This window comes from Ictidomys tridecemlineatus, unplaced genomic scaffold, assembly GCF_052094955.1.
Source record: "Ictidomys tridecemlineatus isolate mIctTri1 unplaced genomic scaffold, mIctTri1.hap1 Scaffold_626, whole genome shotgun sequence".
Lineage (NCBI taxonomy): Eukaryota > Metazoa > Chordata > Mammalia > Rodentia > Sciuridae > Ictidomys > Ictidomys tridecemlineatus.
In genome coordinates this window covers 1-20,246 of record NW_027524315.1, presented here as the reverse complement: position 1 = coordinate 20,246, position 20,246 = coordinate 1, and the positions used below count along the sequence as shown (strand labels likewise).

At 45.6% G+C, this 20,246-nt stretch overlaps 1 pseudogene across 1 annotated transcript; it reads right to left on the bottom strand.

Moving 5' to 3' along the window:
• Positions 1–468: 468 nt before the first annotated feature.
• Positions 469–17,464, bottom strand: LOC144374230 (small ribosomal subunit protein uS5m-like; annotated as a pseudogene). Its single transcript, XR_013433677.1, has 11 exons — positions 17,384–17,464; positions 13,162–13,299; positions 12,424–12,549; positions 10,157–10,390; positions 8,535–8,569; positions 6,652–6,742; positions 4,334–4,380; positions 4,030–4,087; positions 3,687–3,751; positions 1,849–1,985; positions 469–845 (listed from the first exon to the last, which is right to left on the bottom strand). The product of XR_013433677.1 is annotated as a small ribosomal subunit protein uS5m-like (transcript).
• Positions 17,465–20,246: the final 2,782 nt, after the last annotated feature.

The window sequence follows — 20,246 nt, the reverse complement described above, 5'->3', positions numbered from 1 at the left end:
GGGCCTGTGTCCACAATACTAAAGCATCTTTACAACTCAATGATAAAAACACAAATAACTCAATTTTTCAAATGGGCAAAAAGAGGTGAAGAGACATTTCTCCAGACACCACACAAGAGGTGTCAAGCGTGTGACAAGAGGTTCCTGCTGCTGGCACTTGATGTTCAAGTTGGAACAATGAGGCACTTCCTGCCACCAGGGCAGCCTGGGCCCTGCTGGAGGTGGGTGCAGCTGTGAGGGACAGGGCAGGAGGTCACCTCCCAGGGATGGGTCAGCCCGAGCGGGCGTCGGGCACAGCCACCACAGCCCTTCATGTCCCTGTGCACATTACCCCTGGGTGGGTCTTTTCCTGTCTCCCTGCTCCATTTGCTTTTGCTGGTTTCATGGAGTATTTAAAGTAGTCTTGAACTGAGGTCAGTACATAATGTCCCTGTCACACTGCCTGGCACAGATCACGTGATCAATAAATCAAAACTAGAATTATTTATTTGTAAATAAAGAAGGTTGAAATTACCTCAAAAAAGAAAAAAGAGGTGACACAGCAAGATGTGACGGGGGAGTCCCAGGCGCCTAGGGCAGCAGGCACGGTGTTGCAGTAGGGGAGCCAGGTGGCAGGAAGGTCAGGTGGAGGCCCTCTTGAGACCTGACCAAATAGAGCGCTTCATTCCCTGTGCAGCCTTCACCTCTTCCCAGTCCAGCCTGATGTCGGGAACCTCCTCTTCTGGCTCAGGATCCTTCCTCAAGGCCCCCCGGGGGGAGGCGACCAGGATGGGCAGGGGGCCACATTCCTCCCGGAATTCCACCACATGGAGACCTTTCTTGTCGGCCAGCTGTTGGTGGGTTTCCTGGGCAAGACCAAAGTGAGAACAGCAGTTAGGTCTCCGAGGGTCCCTGTGGCTATAGGAGTGAGAGGCACCACCACAGGGGTGGGGTGGGGGTGGGAGTGCAGAACCCACCAGAGAGCTTGGGGGAAAGAGCAGTGCCAGCTGATTCTGGGTGGTTAAACCACAGTGGCTGTCACAGGGGGATGCCTCAGCCCACCTTCCCACCCCAAACTGGGGTACGCCAGGCCTCGCCTTCCAAACTCCCTAAGCACGTGCTTGCCGGGCCAAGCACCAAGCCTGAACCTGGTGGAGCCCTGAGATCTAACAACCAAATCACAGGAGGTCCAGGGGGGAAAGGACATCAAGGACTCCACGGGTGCTCAACCCTGGAAACACTATGGGACAAAACACCTGACTTCTTCAACATAACAGCAGCAAGGGGGGAAGAGAGAGGGACAGACCAAGAGAGACTTAAAAGACACAGGAGAAACTTTAGAAGTGCTGACATCTTCTCAACTGGATTGAATCAAATCAATGGGATTGAATCAAAAACTGTGTAAAAAAAAAAGTTTTTAAATCAGACGAATGGATAGATTTGAATGAACAGATTCGATACTTGATAATACTGAGTCATGATATTTAGGAATGGTAAGGGTACCATGACATTTTTTTTTCCCCAGTGCTGGGGATCAAACCTGGGCCTTAAGTGTTCCTAGCAAGCGCTCTACCATAGAAGTAAACGGATCCTTTAGATCCTCTAAAGGATCAGAATCAGAAACCACTTCTCAGGTTTCTGATTCTGATCCTTTAGAAATACACTGAAATATTTACGAATGAAATAAAATGGGACCTGAGATTTGGTTCAAAACGACTGGGTGAGGTGATGTTGAGAAACAAGATTAGCTCTGGTTGGGCAGCAGAGCCCTGGGGTCACTGCAGCAGGTGGCCGTGGGAGCCCCTAGGAGACCCTCAGCACCTTGGTCTGCAGCATAGCCAGACCTGCTCAAACCCCAGGGAAGGTTACCTGGCAGGAGAGCCCATGGAAGAGGCCCCGGGTGAGGTTGAGCATGTTGACGGACCCAGAGACCTCGGCATACATGTCCTTGATGCCAATGAGCCGGCAGATGGTAATGATGGCCCTGTGGCAGCGCAGGCCGTATCCTAGGAGACAGGAAATGGACTGAGCACCTGCCAGCATGCTGTCTTTCGTGTGGCTCTGGGTTTAGGGAATGACATTTTGGCTTCACCACCCCCAGCTAGTGTGACTTCTAGGACGACATTTATTCAATGGTATGTACAAAAATTAAACAGAATATCTACCTTAAACGTAGTGGGGGGGGAAACCACGATGTTACTTACATTAAAACTTTAGTGCCTGAAAACTCTTGGCCCTCTGCCCAGGCCAGCTCCCGTGTCCATGCCTGGTTACCATCAAGGGAGACGCCTGTCCTCACCCTCCTAGACCACTCAGCTGCCCTGGCAGCGACACCACTTCCCTCTCCTGGGAACACCTTCTGGCCTAAGTGGCAGCGTCTCCTGAATTGGTGGCTCCTGGAGTGCTTTCTCACCTCCCTGATGGCCTTCAGTGCTGGGGTGGTCTCCTCCCCTCTAGCCACGTGCCCTGCTCTTGGCCACCGGCAATCCCTCCTCCAGAAGAGCATCAAAAACACAAGCCAGGGCTGGGGCTATAGAGCAGAGCGCTTGCCCGGCATGTGTGAGGCACTGGGTTTGATCCTCAGCAAATCAAGGCTCCGGGGCACAACCTCTCACTGGCCATTGCTCTCTGAATTAAACAAAGACATCTGCAGGATCTTCCCCCCACAATATCATTATCACACACACACACACACACACACACACACCCCGTGCCCGACCCCACTTACTGCACTGTCCTCACATGGCCTGTGCAGGAGGGCACACTACCTGGGGCACGCACCAGCCTGGAACGTTCTCCCAGACCTGCCCCTCTGCTCCTCTTCCTTCAGGATCTCACTCACACTGCCCCTGCTCAGAGGCCACCTCTGGCCACCCTGATGAAGGTGGCCCTCCTCCTCCTCTTGACAGCACTGAGGAAGGCACAAGGCAGTAGCTCAGTTGCTTAGGGCCTCACTAAGTTGCTGAGGCTGGCCTGGAACTTGCAATCCTCCTATCTCAGCCTTCTGAGTGTCACTGGGATTACAGGTGTGCACCACTGCGCCCAGCTCCTGACCTGAACTCCTGAGATTTAAAAAACTACAGTCAAATGAAACAGGTTCTTACTACAGAACTGCAAGCAAAATGCAAATCCAAATGTTTAAGAATTCTGCACCAAGAGTGCACTGGGTGTGACTGTCCCCATAACCAACACTGCCTGTGGCCTGTCCACAAGACAAGAAAGGCCATTTCTGCTCACCCAGTGCCTCAATGAATAGAGATCATAGAAGTTCAACAGTACTCAATGGTGAGGGGCTGGGGGAGCTCCGTGACAGCGCGTGCTTCACAGGTGTGGGGCTCTGCTTTAATCCCCAGCACCAAATAACAAGCCTAACACCACGACACTTGTAGAGGAACAGCACGTGACTGGCAGGAAAACACACCGTCCAGCTGGGTGAAGGCTCCAGGAGGAACCACGTGCCCACTCATCCAACTGGACCACCACCACCTGCTCTGCATGCCTCAGCCACTCCAGGAACAGGCCTGGGCCTGTGCAGCCCGACCTTGGCTTCTTCCCCAGGAGCCTGGCCTTCCTCAGCCTAATTCAGGACTTCCATCTGTCACTCTCAGGATGAGTTCAAGGAGAGGCGAACAACCCCAGGGGGGAGGGTGGGACTGTGGTGCTTTCTCTGCTTTATGTTCAACAGAGAGTCAGAGCTTTCCAGTTACCTCTGGGCTATTTCTTCATCTTGATGTGTGTGTCCTCTTATATCTCAAGGAGATGTCATGGAATACTGGGGGGTAAAGCAGACACAGGAGGGTCAGGCATGTGGCTTTAATGTCTGCAAAAGCCACAGAGCACTGGGTGCTGCCCTAAGAAGCCAGCCCACAGGACACACAGACGCTGACCCCACTCATTCTCCTGCCACCCCCCGAGGCCAGGCTGTTTCCTCATTTTGCACATTTGTAAGAATGCAGTCAGAGCAACACAAAGACACCCATTGGGCATGTCACAGACACACCAGGACACAGTGGCATTCTGCAAATCTTACAAGAAAAGACCCACACTCACTTGTATGGTCTTCATACCGCTCTATGTAATGCAAATAGTGGATGGCTTTGTTCTTTGCCTGAAGAAAGGAAGGAACAAATTCTCCTAAATCTCTCGCTGGGTTTCAAAACTATTTTATAAAGTATTTTATTATAAAAAATTCCACCTATGCACCTTAAAACATAAGGACTTAGCTACAATATCATTATCACACATACACTGACGATTCCTTCGTGATACGTGACTGTGTGCCTGCAGTGCCCCCATGTGAACACAGAGCTTTTCATCTTCTACTAAATGTTAACAAAGAAAAACATGCACGTACTTTCCTGAAAGCATCCACCCGCTCAGTGGCCTTCCCAATGGCAAAACCTTCAAAAGAAAAAGCAAAACTTATGAAAAGGAAAGCTACTCTGACCCAGCCTGTGCCTCTCCCCAGCTCCCAGTTTGGGCTCTACAGCATTTCACGCCCTTCTTTCAACTGCCCACAGAACACCTGCTCTGCACAACCAGCCATGAAGAAAGCCAGAGATGTGCTCATCTGTTCTGAGGCATTCGACAGACTTGACATTGAGATACATAACATGACCTTTTATAAATCTCTAATAAAATGAAATATACTCAATTTTTAAAATTAAGTATGCTCTATATTTATAAAAGGCAAATGTTTTGGGGCACTTGTGCAAAGAGATTAAAATGACAAGAAGGGATAGGGGAAAAATACATTGTTATAGAGTAAAACTATGATTTCAGTAGAATTTCAATTTTAATTAACCAGAAAAATAAACCTAATAGTTTCCAATTTGTAAATGCTTTACCCTAGGAAATGAGGTCTATCACAAGTTGCAGAAATGCTTCCATTATTTGCTGCCACCATTTATTATTTAATTTGAAAAAAGTACTTTGTTTTAAAATTACACACAGGAAAATAAAATAGGCAAGACATCTGAGGCCTGGGATGAAAAGGGCTTCAATTCCAGTTCCTAGTTTAAACAGAACAAAGTAAACCATGGAAGTCCTAGAGGGAAATATGAGTGCACTTACTTATAATCTTCAAAAGGAGACTTTCTAAGCAAAACACAAACCAGAAGTGACCTAGGACTGATAAATTTGCTATGTTAAGGTTTAAAACTTCTGTGGATTTTAAAGCTTCGATGTGGAAAAAAATTCAAAACTAAGTCAAAAGATGATAAGACAAAAAAGGCTCATGTCCTTAACTTACAAGAAGCTAATCCCAATCAATAAAGACAAGAAAACCACCCAATTAAAACAATAGGCAAAGCACCTGGACTGACAGATGTCCAAAGGGAAAGCGCAACGGCCAATGAACACGCAAAATGGCGTCGGCACTCTCCTAACTTAGAAAGTACAGGTGTAAACTGGGAGAGACGTTTCAGGGATCATACTGACAATCAGTAAAGTCTGATACTACTCAGGGCAAGGATGGGTGGTACAGAGGGACATAAACTGATGCAACCTTTGAGGAGGAGATCTGGCAATACTTGACATTTACACCCAGTGCGGCAGCAATTTCAAGACATTTCTCCTATTTCTATATTTCCAAAAGTTCAACAAGCTCCATGTACAAAAAGGTCAATGTTATTGTTGTTGTTTGTAATAAATGATACAAATTTGGAAACAATAGGGATTGGGTCAAAAATCATGTCTATGCACACACTGGAACACTATGAAACCAATACCAGAAATCTGCTTATGCTAACAGAAGACCTCTCAGGGCAAAACCAAGCAAGAAGAGCAAGGTGCAAATTCATGGCTATAATAAGATCTCTGCTAAGCTTTTGATAAAAAGGTAAAGGGAGGTAACATGGACACAAAATTTCAGAAAAGATATTTTTGAAAAGAGACAACACTAACTGCTAACCATGGTCTCTTACAGCAAAGCACTATCATGTCTTTTGCTTTTGCTTTGAAATTTTCAAAAGGAAGCAACAAACAGTTTTTCAGTTCTATGTGAACACATTTCAAAAACAAGATGTTCAGTAGGGAAACTTTAAAAGTCTAAAGAAGAAAATTTAAATGACTGACAAACCTGCTAACCCAAGTGAACACTTATCAGTCAGTGTACAGTCTTCTAGTTTTTTTCCTTGCATATAAATGACTTTAAAAAAAAATCATGATTACATGACAAATTTTTAACCAAAATTACTTATTGTGTAAGTAATTTTTCACAATTCTTTAATGGCTATAGAATATTACTTTGGAGGCCTGTGGTTGTGGCTCAGAGGGAGAGCACTCGCCTGGCATGCGTGAGGCACTGGGTTTGATCCCTAGCACCACATAAAAAATAAAGATCTTGTGTCCACCTATAACTAAAAATAAATATTAAAAAAAAGAATATTATATTGGACAGCTATCCTGTAACCAGGCCCGATTGAACTTGTTCTAAGTTTTCACTATTATGCACCATACAATAGTGTCTTAAGCCCTTTAAAATACCCAGTCCTCAGATGTAGGCCTTAAGAGCTTTTCTTTCTTTCTCTGAGAAGCTTCGTGGTTTACCACCAGGTTTGTGAGCCCAGACCTCTAGGCGGCTCTATTAGTAGAAAAAGTGAGACTGGCAGCAGGGCCCTGGCTTCCAGCCGGGCAGCCAGGCCTCTTTGTGTTCAGCGTCACCCCACTCACCTGCAGCTCCCTGCCCATTCCCCACAGCCACCAGGACACGGACTGATCTCTTCCTTCCCTCTTTGGCTGTCATATTGAAAACATTTCTGACCTAAAAGACAAAATGCTTCATCAATAGGACAGCTGAAGAAAACTCTGAGGTAGAGGACGAGGACCTGCTGGCTCAGCCACACAAGGCTTGGTGCAGGACCCAGCACCTCCTCCAGTCTGTAGGCACAAAAGCAAACTTCCCAAACAAACCCTCCCTCTGAAGCATTTCGGGAACACAATGGAAATAAGACTTTCTCTTCCTATTTCATTGGGTTATTAGGAGAGTTAACTAAGATAATCTTTAAAGGAATTTACAACTACACAACTCAATGTACCCCATCTTAATAAATGTACACAGGAAAGAAAACACTATGGATTAAACTTTGAAATAGTTTAACACTGATTATAAGACAAATTCCAGTATCAAAGGTACTAAAATATCTTAGAAATGATGAAATGCAACGTAAGGAAAAAACTTCGCAGGACTGGACTGCTATGTTAAGGATCAGGCTTAAACAAGAATACAGAATTTGGAAACACCTATTCATTATAAACTTCAGGAAAATCTCCCATTTTTTCAGCCTATTTTAAAGGCCAGGAATTATGAAACTATTAACTAAACTGCTTAAATGACAGTTGTCCCCTTTCCTTCCTAGGAAGAAGTTTAAGGAAAAGGGAGGCTGAGGCCACACTTTTGAATGATCTTATAGGAAACAACCTACATATGAAAGACTCTTTCAGTGGGATTAACTTTCAAAAGCTATGAACTGGGGTGTGTGTAGGGGCACACGCCTGTAATCCATGTGACTCAGGAGACTGAAGCAGGAAGAAGGCAAAGTCAAGGCCAGCCTGGGCAACTTAGCGAGACCCTTCTCAAAATAAAAAGTTAAAAGGGCTGGGGATGTGGTTTGGTGGCAGAGTGCGTGCCTAGCAATGCACAAAGCCCTGGGTTCAATCTCTAGAATTGGGGTGGGGGGAATAACACACAATGGGATACCAACATAAAACACTTGTAAACATATTTTAAAAATTCCATAATATAACTGATATTGAAGAAATAATATACATATTCAGAGAGGCTTTGTCACAAATTTGATATATAAATTATTCCACAATTTGGGGAGGTACTGGGAATTGAACTCAGGGCACTTGACCACTGAGCCACATCCCCATCCCTTTTTCGTATTTTATTCAGAGACAGGGTCTCACTGAGTTGCTTAGGGCCTTGCTTTTGCTGAGGCTGTGGAACTCACCATCCTCCCTCCTTAGCCTCCCAAACTACTGGGATTTCAGCTGTGCACCACCGAGCCCGGCTCTGTTCCACATTATGAAACACTGATTAAATGCACAGTGCCAGCTCCAAGGAACACTGGCCATCAGAGAACCACCCTGGAAGGGTGGTTCAAGCACACCTGATACAGGATCTGTGAGCAGCCCAGAGACCACTGCCCTAGTCAAACTGCACACTGGCCATAACCTGAGGCTTTCTGCCCCTGCCCCTGCTCCTCCCAACCTGTTCTCTGATTGTGTCCTAGATACAACTGGTGTACAGCTCCACAAGAGGCCACCACAGAGCACACTCTAGCTCCAGGAAGAAGGAACTTAACATAATCTCCAAATTGTGCTCCTGAATTTGCCCCTCACAAACCTCAATTTCATAGTCCCCACAAACCAAGGCAGCAGTGGGGACCACCAACATGAAGGAACTGAACTTCAAATTGTGTTAATTCCTCCCTGAACTTGAGTCTGTGTCCGAGAGATCACTGTCACCACAGCTCTGCTCAGCTCCTCCTGCCCACCCGACCCCGGCAACCTCTCCAGAGGACCCTGGGAGTTGAGCTCGGCAGGCCTACCTCGAGTATCCTGGTATCAAAGTCCTCATAGGTCTCTACAAGGAGAGAAGAAAAAGCACACAGATAAGAGCATCCACGCTGCTCACGTGGGACAGCCTTTCCCAGGTGCCCTCAGACTTCTAATGGGAAGAACCTGAGCTCTCTGGTGCCGCTCTCCAGGCTGCGCCCCAGTTCCCATCATCCACAGGGACTGCCTGGCCTGACTTCACGAGCTCAGCCACGGCTCTCTGACCGCAGCCTCCCTCTCTCCAGCTCCCTGCTGCCGGCTCCCGAGGCACAGGTTCCTGGAGCGCCGACACCTCCAGAGCCTTCCTCGCTGCTTTCCCATCTGGTCTCCTGGGCTCTTCACAGCCTCTCTCACCAAAGTCCCTCAAAGACACCAAAGTCCCTCACTCCTCATAGATCTCGCCAACGTCCTCAATCCCTACACTTTTGTCTCTACCGCCCTCTCCAGGCCAGAACCCACGCAGCTGTCTGGTCACAAGTGGCCTGCTGCTGCTGCCGGGAGAGATCAGAGCCTGGCCTACGCTCACCACTCTCAACTGCGGGTCTGACCCGCTCGGGAACTCCCGGCTCCTCAGCTTTCAGTTCTCTTAATTCAGCCTCCGCTCACCACCACAGCTGTTTCCAACACTCCCAAATTCTCTTGCTTTTACTTATTACAGAAAATCTCAATTACAAAATAAAATAGGAGAGCAGAATAAAAGCTTCTGTACCCAGCAGTCGGCTTTGAAAGCGGTCAGCTCAAGAGTCAATCTTCTTTCCTGGACACTGCCAGGGTCCCACCCACTGGGTGATAGTGAAGCCAGTGCCAAGTGCCACCTTCTCATCAAGAAATATTCTGGTGGCCATGTTCACCAATGCCACTATCTGGCTTGATGACTCCTGACCAAAGCTACCAGATACCAGGTGACCTCCCCGCCTTTCCACCCCCATTGCACAGGCTCACCCAAACCTGCACCCTGCCCCTGCTGGTAACAGCAGCCTGTCTGTCTAAACTCTGGATCTGGTTACTGGGGACTTGGCTCGTGGGCAGGTCCTCTCCCTCCCAGACCTCCACCCTCCTGCACGCTCGCCCCATCCTCTCCAGCCCAACCGTTCCTCTACTTTGAGCCAAACTCCTGTTTGCTTCCTCTTCTCCCACTCACTGGCAAGAGCAAGATTTTCAGGTGAATCTGCCTCTGTGGGGAGGGGGAGGCTTTGTTTTCTAATTCAGCCTAAGTGTCGTCAGTTTTTGTTTCATGTTTGCTTTTACGAAGGCTTAGTGACAGCTCTCTGGGGTCCCTCAACTCTGCTGTTAAACAGCACTCCAAGCCTGAGGCCACGTGTTTGGGAAACGCTGTGCCCTACAGATCTATAATGCACACCACCATGTCTAAGGCACCTGCTAAGGCACTGGGACCCAGGGCTTTCCATCCTGTTGGAGGAACACTTCCTGGTTACAGGCCTCTAGTGTCCCACAAATGCAACCGGGATAACAATGTGGAAAGTTAGTCAAAGAGGTCAAATTCTTTTTTCAGAAAGGGTAATCTAAACAGACAAGTAAACAATAAAATTATTTTCAGAAACACTGTAGGACGATACGTCCTCTACCAAAGGCAAGCAAACCAGGCCTCCACTACCTCCATTGGGACCAGGGTCCGGGGGACCGACACTGAGGCCACCCCATGTGTTCCCGCTCCAGCCTCGCTCCCGCTTCACTTTCATCCTCCGCTTCCAGTCCCACTCTTCCCTTTGCTGGAGCATGTCAGCCGCCACCTGCTCCTGCTCCTCCTTGCTCCTCTGGGCAATGGTCTGCACGGCTCCATTTCTCATGAGAGGGGCATTCAGACCCGGCCACAAGAAGCCGGAGCGTCCTGAAGGGTAAAGATTATAGGTAAGTGACAACTTCTAAAAGGTGCTCACTCTTCATGTTGCTAAGATGCCAGGGAACGCGTGCACAGACACCAGCACAGTATTGTGGAGTTGGAGCTGATGCGATCACTTGGCAGGTGACCTGGCACTGTCACAGTTTTATGCACATCTACCCTACAGGCATGTGACCGCATTTTCACTTTTACCAAGAGAAACACTCGTGAGGCCTGTGAGCGCTAAGATGTCTGCTGAAACACGACCTGTAATGCAGGTCGGCAACAGAGTCGGCAACAGAGGAACGGCTGAACGCACAGCCAGCAGGCGCCATATCCTGCACAAAATCAAAAGCCGTTGCTCTCGGGCTGGGGATGTGGCTCTCAAGCAGTAGTGCGCTTGCCTGGCATGCGCGCGGCGCGGGGTTTAATCTTCAGCACCACATACAAATAAAGATGTTGTGTCCACCAAAAACTAAAAAATAAAATATTAATTTCTCTCTCTCTCTCTCTCTCTTAAAAAAAAAAAAAAAAAAAACGTTGCTCTCCAGGTTCTGATGTGGAATGATTTCTAAGACATGTTATTATTATTACTTTTGGTTCTGGAAATTGAACCCAGTGGCGTTCTACCACTGAGCCACATCCCCAACCCTTTTTATTTATTTTGAGACAGGGTCTCACTAAATTCTTGAGGCGGGCCTTGAAACTTGTCATCCTCCTGCCTCAGCTTCTCCAGTCGCTGGGGTTAAGGGGTTTGCCACCATGTCCAGCCCTGAGACCTCTTATTGGGTTAAAAAAAAAAAAAAAAAAAAACAGATTATACAATTGCATGTACCATATAGTATAATTATCTTTTTCTTTTCTTTTCTTTTTAAAGACGATATCTATTTCTTTAAGGAATTGATACAAAAGCGCGCACCAGCACACACAAAAACAACTGAAGGAAATACCAATAGGAGACCAGTGGCCCCTCAGGGGAGACAATGGGAATGTGGACGGCAGGAAGGACATCAGGGGCTTTTAGTTTTCTCTACACTCCGCGTTTTTACTGAGAAGGTATGCATACGATTTTTATAATTTGAAAACATAAATTATAGCCAGACACAGTGGTGCATGTGAGCAGTCCCAGCTAGGTGGGAGGCTGAGACAGGAGAGAGGTTTTAACCTGCAAGTTCAAGACCAGCCTGGCAAGACCAGATGGCAAGACCTGTCTCAAAAATAATAATAATAATAATTATTATTATTATTAACATTATTAAAAATAAATAACAAATGCTTAAAAACTAAAACAAGATACAAGTAGTAAAAGCACCCAAGCAGATGTGCAATCTTAGAAGTGCAGCACAAGGTGCTTCCTTTATTTCTGAAAGGTTGTTAGTATCAAAAGTGATGAGTCTGCACAACAGTAAAAATAAGCCAATTCAAGTTCACCTATCCTATTTTTGCTTTCAAAAGCACAAGTATAAACAATCACATCACCACGTGAAGGACCAAGGCCAAGTGCGGCCCACCAGCTGATTTGTAAATAAAGTTTTACCGGAACACAGCTGGGCCTGTCCAACCATGCGCTGTGCAGGGCAGTTTCTGTGTGACAGCAGCCCAGTTGAGTAGCGGCAACAGGCCCTGTGACTACAGATCTGCTCTTGGTCACTGTCTTCTCTGGGCAGGGGAAGCCTGCCAGCTCTCTGCGAGCTCCACCTGCCTGCACTGGGCTGTGTGCAGCACAGGACCTATCACAGCTGTGCCCCATGAAGAGTACGTGACACTCTGGGGCAGCTGGTAAGCCCCCTGGTTGGACTCTAAACCATGGATTCTTATGCACTTAATGAGAATGTTTCCAGTTTGCCAAATATCCATAAAATCGGGGGAAAACACTTTAAAAGCACATAGACTCTTTTTAGAACAAAGTTTGCCGTTGGGCCCCCCCAGGCCTCCCTCAGACCCAGCTTGCTTGCTATTTCTCCCCTTCCCAAGATCATCAGTTTCCCACCCCAAGTTCAGGACCAAATCTGAAAACTGTCAAAACAACCAAACACGTTTACCTTCACCAATGACCTGACCCCTGTTCAGATCCTTCCTTCTCTTTTTTTTGCTTCTTTTGCCTCTTCCTTTTCTTGCCCCAGCACCAGTCTCTGCTAAAGCACCTTTCCAGAGCTCATCTGCTGTCACTGTAAGGAAACGGGGTTTTGAAAAACTCTGTAGTTGTAAAGCAAAGATCTACACTCTCCTAAGAATAAGAAAGGCCACAAAGCCCAGCTTCATCCATGTCACTGAGGTAATGAAAATAAAATAAAATCATACAGTGAACATAAAACATGATTACATTTGGAAAACACAAGAGGAGACAATTCCACTTTGTTTCCACAAAAGATGGCTAACATTAAATCCCAGTAAGTCCCTGACCAGTAAGTAGACTTGCTTCCCTGATGTCTGCCAATCACAACTCAGGTCTCAGTAGTGACGTCTCTTGAACTTCTCCAAATGATATGTCCTAGCAAAGGCCCAGCTAAAAACAGTAAGGGCCTTCTTGGTGTGACTCTAAATCAGCAGGGTATCTGGGGCACAATTCAATACTTCTAGGCCTTGGGTGCCCCAAATGAGGGGCTCAGATAAACTAGTGCTCTCCAAATACAGCTGTAGCACATGAGATAATTCTAGTTGCATTTTTAGTTGAATAATCACTAAAATGTTAATTCGTTTATGACAGAAGAAAAATTAAGATAGGAAAGCACCCCTACTTTCCTGTTGCAGGAAGTGGAAGTGTGTGCCAGTCTACCTACATTTAGTGAAGAAGCTGTAGGGTCTGTACTGCTGGCCTGACCGGCTGGTGGGAGGAGAGATACAGCACTGTGTCTGTAGCGCATGACTCAAGCTGGTGAAGTGTCGGCTGTCTCTGGTTCCCTGCAGTGACAAAGGGCCTACAGAGAGATGAAACAAAACCAAGTTAGATGCTCCCTGGCTGTGGAGCTGCCAGCACCAAATAACTGTGACTTGATGAAAATAAGTCTCTAAAAATTCTAATCTTTTAAGAATCATATTTTGAGGACAATTGTTATTTAAAAAATAAAACCAAACTTTTAGGAATGAAAGCCACCTAAATGCCCTTCCTAGAGAGGTCATGGTTCATTTCCACAGTGGATGTCCCAGTCTCAAGAAAGCTCTGTACAGCCAGGGTTTCTGCCCTGCATTATCCAGCCCAAGCTCCTGGGCTGCTCTGGGCAAATGGCGCCCTCTGCTGTATGCAGCTGGGCAGTGGACAGATGAGGAAAGACCTTCAAGTGAAACTCTTCAGAAGAACAAGACTCAATGTGTAGAGGGTACCCTGCCCTTTATGTTCAAAACACAAGGAAGCAGGGAAGGCATGCTGTAGACAGCTCCAGAAGATCAGGCAAGAGACTGAGGAGCGGCTGCCTCTGTGGAAGAAAACAGGGGCACTTAAGGTTGGATGTGAAAGACCCGCATTTTTGTATTTTGAGGGATTTTTTTTTTTTTTAACCACATGCATCTATTACTTGAGAAAAGGTTTTAGAACAGCCATGTCTGAGAGGAAGCCATCTGACCAGTCCCAGGGATGGCGGTTTCACGTGAGGAAGAAGGCAGAGGTGACAGGAACAGGTGGTGATGAAGGAGTGGGACAGTGCTGGCAAGATCAGTGCATGCACAGATTCTTGAGCTCTGTGCTTCACTAGAGAAGTGACAGGATCCAAACAGCCCTGGAGGGAAAGTGGCCTTTAGGGTATTGGCTTGATAAACACAAAACAAAAACCTGACAACAGCTGTTTTCAAGTCTGAGTGAAGCCATGCAGAGGACAGTAACTGCAGATTCATCAGCAGCATCAACCATGACTCACAGGACCAGAGAAAGAAAGCGGGTAAGGACAGGGAGAGTGACATCTAAGGGTGGTAGGAAGCCATCGAAATAGTTCCACTGAATACAGAGACCCAAACACAAAGGGATAATCTTTGATTACTGGACAGCACTTAATACGACCATTTTGTTTCAAATGTAGGCCTATGAGATACATTTGCCAATGCCACAAGGAACTGGATGACTGGATGAGATTTCAACACTAATTTCGATTCCAGATGATTTGCTCACCTGTGGGGAGGGAGATCGCACCTAGCACACAGATGTCCTCTAGACCTGTAGCCCACCTGATGAACTACCAAATAAAATGTAGCCAGAAAACATTGGGTCTTCATTTTTTTTGAAGTTGTTGATGGATCTTTATTTATTTATATGTGGTGCTGAGGATCAAACCTAGTGCCTCACATGCTAGGCAGGCACTCTGCTACTGAGCTACAACCCCAGCCCTGGGTCTTCATTGTTTAACAAACCAGAACTTTATCATTACAAATCTCATTCTGCTATACACAGCCTTTCTTGTAAACACCTTCATCTTCAACACATATCTAATATTAAAACATTTCATCTTGCTCTGTTCAGCATTATAATCTTTAATGTAGTTCAAGAAGTGTAAAAATTATTAACAGATTTTTTGGAAAGACTGAAATATCACTCATAGCTAATAATGTACCCAGCCTAAAAGAAACCAACTGTCAAAAATAAAAAGAAATCAACTTTAGAATTTAGAAATAGCCACTTGTTTTTTGTTTGTTTGTTTTAATGGGAGGCAGGGAAGAACTGGGGATTGAACCCAGGGCTTTGTACACATTAGAAATAGTCACTTTTTCTGGGTGCATGGCACATGGCTGTAATCCCAGTGACTCAGGAGACTGAGGCAAAGGATTGCAAGTTCGAAGCCAGCCTTAGCAACTTAGCAAGAACCTGTTTCAAAATAAAACATAGGTCTGGGATATACCTCAGTTGGTAGAGTGCTTGCCTTGCATGCACAAGGCCCTGGATTCAATCCCCAGCACCATCAAAAAAATAAACAAAGAAAAAATATATCAAAAGGGCTGGTTATGTAGCTTAGTGATAGGGTGCCCCTCAGTTCAATCCTCAGTACCACCAAAACAACAGTCAATTTTCATGCACACTTGTATAAACGGTTTTGCTTACATTGTGTCACGATTTTTTTTTTAATATTTTATTTACATTTTAGTTTTCGGCAGACACAACATCTTTGTTTGTATGTGGTGCTGAGGATTGAACCCGGGCCGCACCCATGCCAGGGGAGTGTGCTACTGCTTGAGCCACATCCCCAGCCCCGTGTTATGATTTTTTAAAGAAGAAAGTTCAGTAGTTCAGGCTGAGTCACGTTCTGAAGCTCACTTACAGATCACAATCCACCTCACTTATCAACTCTGTTCTGATCCTTTGAGTTCTTATTAAGTTTAGGTCATGAGACCCCAGACTCAGGAAGCAACAACCCTGCAGCCTAAAGTGGGATAGGCCACAACCCCTCAGGTGGGGACGGAGAGGCCCCCAGGGTTCTACCTCAGCACACATCACGTTCTACACCAAGAACTCCTTCCTTCTCACTTGGGTCTCTTCTAGGAAAACTGGTTGGTGAGAGATTTTAGAAAATTTATTACTATGTTTCTGACTAATTTGTTGCAGCATTTAGAAAAATAGAGTGATAAGGAAAGCAATCAACTTCTTAAAAGTCAGGCAATTATGAATTTCAGGAAAAAATGTAACAGTAGAATACTACCTAGCTCCACTCTGAATGTGCACATAATTTAATAACAAAAACAATGCCCAGAGATTCAGTCCAAACTCGGCTTCTACCTATACTGGAAGAAAGTAAGGGTAAGGATAGACTGTTACATCTCCAATTAGCATAACAATGTTGTTTAAAGAAGACTGAGTGTATTTAGAAATATAACCAGAGGAAGGTGAAAGAATTAGTGTTCCTAGATGATGGGAAGGAGCAGAAAAGGACTAGGAATGAAAGCTCTGAGCCTTTTACGACCTTTTGGAAACTCAATTTTTTTTTTTTTTTTTTTTTTTTTACTTCCGGTGTGGAGCTGGGGATTCAATTTCGGGCCTTGGGCACCCTAGGCAAGGCTCAACCTCTGAGCCGCACCCCCAGCCTGAAAGTTAATATTTTAATGAATAGCACAGCAACCTGCAGTGAGGACAGCTATCCCTATCAGGCCCTACACCGGCTCAGGTCAGGGCAGTGCCTGGCACATGTTAAGGGGTAAATAAACTGTTTATAAATCAGTGAGTGAATCAACCAAGCAACAAATCAAACTGGTTGATTCACAGTGGGTGTGACAGGTCGTAGGAAATCTGCCATTAGGGAGAAAGCCCTGTCAGCTGGACTTCTCCCAGGATCTCCAAGGCATCTCACAGGTGGGTCTACAAGAGGAAAAGGCAGGAGACCCACAGGGAAGCCCAGCACTCAGGAGTCCCAGAAGCTCAAGGTGAAAGGGCCAGGCTTCCTTGCACAGCAAGGTTGGCCTGGACTTCCCAGAAGGCAGCTGAACAGAGGCCCTGCACTATGTCAAGGAAGTCTGTGTCCACAGGAGGGGGCATCACAACAGCCAGAAAGCTCTGGGACCAGCCCTGCTTCACTGGCTGTGTGATTTCTTTCATTCTTTTTTGGGGGAAGGTACTGGGCATTGAATTCAGGGGTATTTAACCACTGAGCCCCATCCCTAGTCCTTTTTATTTTTATTTTAAGACAGAGCTGGCCTTGAACTTGCAACCTCCTGCCTCAGCCTCCGAAGTCACTGGGATTACAAGTGTGCACTACTGTGCCTGGCCTGGCTGCATGATCTTGAACAAGTCACTTGGCTTCTCAGAGATTCACCTTATCATCTCTAAAATGCGAATAAGCTCATGAAAGCCAGTGTGAGGGCTGAACAAGGTGATATGTTTCAAGCCTAGTGCACAATACCTACTCAAAAATGGCAACCATTATTTTTTAAAGCCTTGAACTACAACAATTGCACTCATAAAAAATTTGAAAAATACTCAAGACGGTACAATACCATCATCAAGGACATGCCTTGTCCATTCACATTTTCAAATCTACAGAAACTCTTATTAAATCTTATGAGAACAGATACTTCCCAAATGAATCTCACCATTGCTGAGAGTGGTCTTCAGCGCCAAAACAGAAGCTGTTGGAAAGGTGTTCAGGGAAAGCTGCCAGCACCAGAAATGACCTGTCAATTAAAAATAAGTAAATAAATATTTTTTGGTTCCAGTGCTGGGGTTGAACCCAGGGCCCGGAGCCTGCAGGCACGTGCTTCACCACTGAGCCACATCCCCTCTTCGTTTTTTGAGAAAGGGTCTCCCTAAGTTGCCCAGACTGGTTTCCAACTTGCAATTCTCCTGTCTCAGGCTCCCAAGTTGCTGGGATTACAGATGAAGGCCTCTGCACTCAGCAAAAAGTGGAGTTGTTTTATGGTGTGGGCAATAGAACCCAGAGCCTCACATATGCTGGGCAAGTGCTTTACCACTTAGCTATGTCCACAGGCCTCCAACAAGAATAAATAAATTTTAAAGATACATTCCTACATGAAGAGGGACATTTAAAATAATAAGGTGAGCCACCTACTGTGGCACAAACCCGCAACCACAGATACCGAGGAGGCTAAGGCAGGGGAAGTGCAAATTCAGGTCTGGAGATATAAAGGGTTGAGGATGTGGCTCTGTAAAGCACAATAGGGTGCAATGCCCAGTACCCCAAAAATAAATAAAACAGTAACATTCACAGAATAATACCATCCACAGAATTAAAGAACTAAGAGAAGTGGATGAGTGATTTCCAGGCTTAGTGACCACTGGCCAGGTAGCTGCCATCATGCTGCACCTTCTCTTCACCCTCCCATCAACCAGGCTTCATGCTTGGCAGTCACCTTAAAAATCCCTCTGCCGTGGGCCACACCTCTGCTGTGGTCCTGTTGCCACTTCTTTGTTCAGGCCTTAGCATCACTCAGACACAGGTTCAAGGTTTTTTAATGGGTCTCCCACCTCTCCCCTTGTATTTACCACCTTTCTACAGTAAGAGGCTTCATCAATTAACAGCCCTGACATGTCCTTCCCTGGCTTCCTGCTGCCAAGTTACAAATTCTGGGCACAGCCTACAGGACTGCCACATGGCCCCAGGCTTCCACACCAGCCTCCTGCTGCCCCTGCCCCACCCTCCCCATAGCCATCCAAACACACAGTTAGTCTTGAATTCGCTCTCATACACTTTTGTATATGAGATCCTGGATCCACCAGATCCTGGATGCTCAGCAGCTCTTGTGAAACCTCCACCCTCTGGAGCCCCCACAGCACCAGGCTGACTATACCTCCCTGTGCAACCCTTCATACAGTGTGGTTCTCCAGAACACACTTAGACAGCATTTGTGGGCAACTGGTTTTTGGCAGAGGGACCATGACCATTCAATAGGGGAAAAGGAATGTGTTCAATAAATGGTGTTGGAATAACAGGGTGTCAACCCATAGAAGAATGAAGTTGGGGGGCTGGGGAGATAGCTCAGTGGTAAAGTGCCTGCCTAGCACACATGAGGTCCTGAGTTCAATCCCCATCACCACATAAAAAAAAAAAAAAATAAACAACAACAATAAAAAAGATATTTAAAAGAATACAACTTAATTATTTGGGGCTGGGGATGTGGCTCAGGCATTAGCGCGCTCGCCTGGCATGCGAGCGGCCCGGGTTCGATCCTCAGCACCACATACCAACAAAGATGTTGTGTCTGCCGAGAACTAAAAAATAAATATAAAAAATTCTCTCTCTCTCTCTCTTTTTAAAAAAAAAAAAAAAAAAAAAGAAGAATGAAGTTGGAGCCCTACCTCACACCTTATGTACAACTTAATTCAAAATGGACTAAAGACCTGAAGGTAAGAGCTACAACTATAAAACTCCTAGAAGAAAAACAGAGGTAAATTATCATGACCTCGGGTCTAGCAATGTTTCTTAAACATAACTCCAAAAGTACAAGTGATAAAAAGAAAAAAAAAGAAAAAACCCATAAACCAGACTTCACCAAAATTTAAAACCTGTGTTTCGGGGATGGGGATAAAGCTCAGCTCAGCGGTAGAAGAACCAGCATGCCTGGGTTCAGGCTCTAGCACTACAAAAACAAATAAACAAAAACCTTGTATGCCTCAAAAAAACACTATCAAGCCAGGCTTCGTGGTGCATGCCTATATTCCCAGCAGCTCTAGGGGCTGAGGCAGGAGGATTGTTGAGTTCAAAGCCAGCCTTAGAAAACCCCTAAGCAACTCAGTGAGACCCTGTCTCTAAAAATATATATATAAAGAAGGGTTGAAAATGTGTCTCAGTGATTAGGCACCCCTGGGTTCAACCCTCAGTACAAAAAAAAAAAAAAAAAAACCAAAAAACAAAAAACCCACAAACTATTAAGAAAGTTAAAAAACAACATATGGAATAAAATTCTGCAAATCATACATCTGATTAGACATCTTTAGAACTCCTTACAATTCAATAATAAAATGAAAACCCAATTTTAAAAGAGCCAAAACACTTGAACAGACATTTCTCAAAAAAACATGTAAAAATGGCTAATAAGCACATGAAAATACATTCATTATCCATCAGGGAAATGCAAATCAAAATTTCAAATTAATACCATTTCATACTCACTAGGATGGCTATAATCAAAAGAACAGATAATAAGAAATGTTGCTAAAGAAAAATCAAAACCCTCACTGTACCCTCAGGTACTTTGAAAACATTCTGGCCATCCCTCAAGTGTGGAATTACCATTTTATCCAGCAACTCCATTCCCAGGCACATACTCAAGAGAAAAGAAAATAGACACACAATGTAAAAACATGGCATGCTGATGTTTACAGCAACATTAGGCATAATAGCCAAAAGATGGAAAACAACCCAAGTGTCCCTCAACTGATGAGCAGATAAAGTGTGGTGATGGACACGTTACAATTCAGCCCTAAGAAATTCAGGAT